Raw genomic sequence first — 6,616 nt, 5'->3', positions numbered from 1 at the left:
CCATGGCATACATGAAGGATGGCATCGCTAATCCTTTCCAATACAATTTTCCTATTTTTACCCTGCTACAGCTTTTATTGATGACTGCATTAGCCATATTTGCCATCTGCCTTGCTTTAATTTGGGCCTTTTTATCTGTTCTCTGAAGCAGTCTTTCACGTTGTTAATTGTCACTCCTAGGTATTTGATCTGTTTAACTATTTTTATTCCTTCTTTGTGCTCCATATTTTCCACATCATCGATACTATACCAGCCGTTGTATATTAGTATGTTACTCTTGTCCTTATTTATGCTTAGGCCACATTCACTCGCTATTTCCATAAGGGTTTTTATTGCTTTTGTTATTTCTTCTAGTGTGCGTCCTATTATTAATCCATCATCTGCATATAATAGTGCCGTATCCTTATTACTTCATTTCTAAAACCTGTTGTATTTTCTAGTTTTTCTATTATCAGGTACGTTATTAGTAGAAAGAATATGTTTGAGCCATTGATCCCTGTCTTATTCCATTAGTTACATTTAGCTCTTTTTGTTCTATATTGTTAAGGCATAGGCTTGTCATATCATTTGTATATATCTTTGCAACTGCATTTATTACTTATGCATGCAGTCTATATTTCATCATGACCTCAATGAGTTTTTTTTTAATAGCCGAGTCAAATGCTTTTTGGAAGTCTATTGATACTACAAATGGGTCCTTTCTTCAGTACGTTTCTTGTATGCAATATTGTAAAATATATAAATTATCGATTCCCCTCCTTTGTGCGGTAAAGCCTGATTGTAATTCATTAATTTTTCCTATATTTCTAATATGCTTTTCTATTTTGGTTTTCAGGATCCCCATGAAAATTTTACATGATGCATTTGTTAGAGCAATTGGCCTAAGATCTTTGACTATGGGGTTTTGATTCTTGGGCGTAAGTGGTGTTTTTGACTCAAACCAGCTTCTCTGCGTTTTCCTGCCCTTCAGTATGCTGTTTAAACATTCTGCCAATTCTTTTTGAAGGTTGAAGGTTGGTACTTTGTAAGAGTAGTTTGAACAGAACTGGCTTCATTCCGTCTGACCCTGGTGCTTTATTTGCCTTCATTTTCTCGAGTTGATTTTTTACATCTTCTTCTGTTATGTTGATTTCTTCCATGGGTTTAATTTCTGTCTCTGTTAGATCATACACCATGCATGTGTTCTCTTAAAGATATTTGGTATTTCATCTGCTGTCTTAATCTTTTTGCTATCTCTTCCATGTCATGTTTATACTGTTCTTTCTTGCTTTCATTCCATATCTCTCCCATTTTGTTTTCTTCTTTTTGGTATATTGTTTCCCAGAATTTTACCAGCTCTTTGCCTAGGGTTTCTTCCTTCATCTCTTGCTTATTTTCGTCGTATATCTTCATCCATTCTTTTTCTGATGTGGGTTTTCCTCTCAGCATGTCTATATTTTCCCAGATTTTCCTGTGTCTGTTTTTATCATTAATTATCTCATTTCTAACCTTTTCTTTATATTCTTCACATGCTTTCTTTATTATTATCTGTACTTTTTGTTTTTGTTTAAGATATGCTTCTTCATAGTATCTCTTTTCTTCTATTCTTGTGGCTTTCCTTTTAATTTGTTATATATTCTTCTTTGGCTTATTTCTTTCTTTATTTCTTTGGTGACCCATACTGGTTCTATTTCTTCTTGCGTTCCTTTCTTTAACCTTCTTTTGATTATCTTCTCTAGGTTATTTTCTTTTGCTTCACCCATTGTTTCTTCCAACTGGGTTAGATCTCCTTTTCTGTCTTGTTGGCTTACTTTACATTCTATATATTCAAGGTATTTCCTGGTAGAATCTTCTGTAACTTTCAAATATTTGATTTCTTTTGTTTCATTTCTGAATGTTTTCCTTACTTTAGTGTTAAGGCCTCTTAAATCCATGCCATGCTCTTCTGAAGCTCATTTGTATCCTCACCGCGTATGAAAGAGAAGCTTTAAGAATATCTGCAATCAAAATACAATTGCTGCAGGTCGCCAGGTAGGTTTGGTTAACAATCGTAATAAATTATATTCATTGCCTAGTTGTGAAATCGTGATTATAATAGAGGTAATAAACAATCATGTGTAATCGTGATTATAACATATAGAGGTAAACAATCGTGTGTGTGTACGTGTGTGTGTGTACCTACATTTAACCACCCTGCCGGGAACAGGCTTATTCGGACCTTGGCTGATTTGGACCAGGCTGATTCGGACCATGTACTGGCTCATTCGGACCTTTATCCAGGCTTATTCGGACCTTCATATGATTGGCCGATTTTTCTATGCAGTTTTACCTCCTGAACAAGAATTTTAAGTAATATTTATTCGGACGACTGTAATTAACCACCAGGGGCTCGTACTAAACACGGCGAAATACATTTGACGCTTTCGTATTCGCGGGGACGAACGATACGGAATGCTTATATAGAAATACCCATTGCTATAATATAAAATTATTAGTATGGGTCCGAATCAGCCTAGCAAAATGTCCGAATCAACCAAGATCAAGGTCCGAATCTGGTCCGAATCAGCCACGGTCCGAATCAGCCAAGGTCCGAATAAGCCTGCATCCTGAGATGCACCTTTTGAAATGTGACAGAGACCCATTTGATATCTTTCCAATAGGGTCGCTTTTTTCAAGATGGCCGCCAAAATTCAGGAAAATGCTGCTATTCGAAGGATTTTCATTGTAAAGTCACAATTTTGGAGTCTAAACCTATATTTTCAAGGATGTTCTAAACATTGAAAGCAAATGTAAGCACATCAGACAAATATTTAAGGAGAAAAGGGCCTTTTTGTTACAGAATTTGCCCTAAAATATAAAACTGGCTGTAATCAATTTTGTTCTGTAATTTAACGCAAAGTAAAGTATGTATTTGAAGGTCAAACATAAGTACAGTATTTTATTAACTCAATATGAAGAGTGTTTTATTACCTTAATAAAAAAAAATAGATCTCATCCTTGTAATCATCAATTGCTAGTACAGTACTGTAATGACTAATTTACGTACACAGTCTAATCACACACGGTCACCATCCCCTCCCCCCCCCCCCCCCGCATTTGTATAGAGCCGTACATGCTAGTTGTCTTCCTCTGCAGCCTTTGACACATCCACATTTCAGGAATTCCATACAGGAAACTGATGCTTGAGGCAGATCTGACCAATAGGGTTCCCATGCATTCCCAGGCCCTTTCATCCAACCCCATTCGACAGGTGAAGGTAACACAGGATTGGGGAGAAGTGACTGCCCAAACATGACCCGCTTGATAAGATGGTCCTCTGACATGCTGGTAGAGAGCAGCAGAAGTTGGTGGTATGAGATCAATGGACCTGCCTTTCCTGGTGAAGAGATCTTTTCTCGCTTCATCAGCTGATGTGGCAGTGCTTGTTTTGTCATAAAGCAGAACAACAAATCGCTCAAGGTTTGCCATGTGCTGGTCAATTCTCTCCAGTGTTGGTACATTCCCAAGGTCTGCAAACACCTCAGTTACATTTGCACATATTTGCCAAGTCTCCCAAGAAGATTTCTTCCCTTTACCAGCAAAGGTGGATGTGTTGTCACACCCGCTGAAGGCATGAAACATAGGCAGAGCCTGACACTTTGGACCTAGAGAACCAAAGCTGATCCACAGTTCACTTGCATGAATTGGAAGATACAATGCTATAGCTAACACTTCTACATCAGTGTCCACAGTTCTGATCATGATCCTCTCACAACCGTGTTGAACAGCATCTTTTGCATGGAGAAGAAGCCTTGTGTATGCTTCCTCATGGGAGCATGGAGGTATTTGATCAATACTGTCCCTCTCGGGGGTGCAAAGGACCAATTCTCTTTTGTGGACATAATTTGCTTGCCCTCTGGAACAGGGATATACCAGTACCATGCAGGGACCCCTGGGTAGTGGATGAGGAAGGATTATGGTCAATATTATCTACAGCGCTTGTTTTGAATACTTGGTGCCGTAACTTTGATGGGCACACAACCCCATCCATCATGAAGTGTGCATAGGCCTTGTTGCCTAGTTCAGTGGACAGAGAGAGAACACGGTCATAGGATACTGATAGGCCAAGGTCATGCATTTTTTCTATGAGACCCTTTTTCCTGGTTTCAGCATGCAGAAGCAGCCCGGTATAGATAGGAAGTGGCGGCTCTCGTTCTGTTGCGTGGCTTCTCTTTTTGGCTCTGTCAGAAATACAGTTGAACAGAAGCAACTGGGCGATGCTTGCAGACCACTGACTCTCAAAGGAACATGTGCTGCTGCTTATGTTTAGTCCTCCCAAGATCATCTGAACTAAACTTAGCAATGTTGCAGGAACTGAATCTTGCTGACAACTAGTGTCAAAGGTGCCAGGAAATGCTTTCACAATGCTTCCTTTCAAAATGTCTCTGCGGATGATGTTTGCTGCTTGCTTTAGAATCATGGCTTCATTGTCAAAGTCTGGAACCATAACTTTTTTGAGAGCCGCTGCAAGATCCTTGTCAATGGCAAGAATGACATTTCTGCAATCTTTGAAAGTCTGCATGTCTGGAAAATGAGACAGGATGAGATTCTTCAAATGTGTAGAGTTTACACGTCCCTCTATTTGAACACCTAGTTGCTCAAGCCGGGCACTGTACAACTTGCAGCGATCTGCAAGTTTGAAGGTTGATAATGTCCCACTTTGGATGCTGCTCTCTTCAATATATGAAATTAGTTCAGCAAGTGCAATGCCTTCTAATTGAGCAAATCTTCTTGATTCTGCATCAGTACTGCCTTCCATCAGTTTTGCAGTTTTCTTGTACAAATCGGCAGTGACGGACTGGCCATTTGGAGAATGGGAACTTTTTCCCTTGGGCCGGTGGTTAAAAGGGGCCTGTGGGCCGGTCTATAGTAAAAAAAATTATAAATAAATTTTTTTAAAAATAAAAAAATAAAAATTTAAAAATCTGAAGAATAAGGGAACAAAGAGAATAGAATTGGATAAAAAAAAAACACAAAGAGAGAGAGAGAGAGAGAGAGAGAGAGAGAGAGAGAGAGAGAGAGAGAGAGAGAGAGAGAAGGGGTGGGACATGAATTTCATTGCCAGCACACTTTAATGCAGCCATTGCAAGAGAGTAACCTGAAATGTCCCTATAAATTTCAACATTTTCTGTAAGCTAGCATTCATTAACCATCAGCCAGTATACAATATGCCATCGTTTCCATTTCATTATTGCTAACTGGTTGGGCAACACAGTCAGAATTCTATGATTATACAGACACATAAATATATAATAAAGATTAATACAATTAAAAAACACTGTTCAGTAGGGAAACTGTAATTGTAGAAACTGAACACATGATAACATTCTATTGTTATGTCGAATATATTGATCAAGCCGCTCAACACAGTGCCGTATTGCAATGTTCTTTTGCGTGCAAGGCTTCTGGCTATACTGCTAGCGAAAAGTTACACACATCACAAAGCCAGTAAGACGCTACTCAATCGGTATTCCTTGTATGTTATTTTCTCGTGGCTATTATTATGCAAGTTAAAAAAAAATCTTTTGTGTTTCATTGGAAACTTTGGCAAGCCTGATTATGCCCTATACACAGATATTCTGCTAACTTTGGCTACCATACAAGAACATGAAAATATGAAATCAGATGTTCGCAGCAAAGCCAAAGCATACATTGAATCACTACTCAAATATGAAACCATACCGATTGTTCAAATATTTGTTTGTATATTTGAGCAGACTACTCCCCTTTCGAAATATTTGCGAACAAACAGAATGGATATTCTCTTTGCGTACAGAATGGTTGCTAGTACTAAAGAGAGTCTGGATAAAATAAACAGATTTTGTAGGTATTAAGGTGGCTGCAGATCATTTTGTTTGTTGGGCTAATGAACAGCTAGAAGACGAAGAGAACGCAGATTTGGAGTTGGAGGTGCAGACAGAATTGCCACTGAAAAGAATTAGAAAGAAGAAAACGGTGCCTGGCGAGAAGGCTTGTGATGAGAGGCTGATTGACGCAGAGAGGGCTTATGAAGTTGAGGTATATAATCCAATATTGGACAAAGTCACACACAGCCTCAGTGATCGATTTCTTTCTCATGGGACATTTTACAACGATTTATCGATTCTAGACCCAAGAAATTTTGATCAGCTGAAGAACAGCAATATTGGAGAGTATGGGTCTTTATTTAAAGAACTCAGTAAGCCATTGCTTAAGTTTGACAGCCGGGCAACAGCTAAACTCTTGAAGTTGGAATGAAGGAGTCTAGCTACACACTGAGAAAAATTGAAAAATGCACCCTTGGAAGACTACACCGCTAAAGATATGAATGATGAGGATGAACACGAGCCTTATTTAAATGATGACAGACATGAGATTATTGCAACGAAATGTTCATGTAAGAATTGTCCAGTCTGCTGTTACCAGATAATCAGTAGGTACAACTTGTTAACTGATGCCTATCATATAATTGGTCTAGCTTACAAGTATCTGCTGACCTTGTCAGTTACTCAAGTTTCCTGTGAGAAGTTTTTCTACCTTGAAATTCATTAAAAAAATCGTCTAAGAAGCAGACTCTCACAGGAACACCTACAGGAGTTTATGCTAATGACAGTAGAGA

The sequence above is a fragment of the Macrobrachium nipponense genome, chromosome 4, assembly GCF_015104395.2.
Source record: "Macrobrachium nipponense isolate FS-2020 chromosome 4, ASM1510439v2, whole genome shotgun sequence".
Lineage (NCBI taxonomy): Eukaryota > Metazoa > Arthropoda > Malacostraca > Decapoda > Palaemonidae > Macrobrachium > Macrobrachium nipponense.
Note: the sequence above shows the minus strand (reverse complement) of the source record.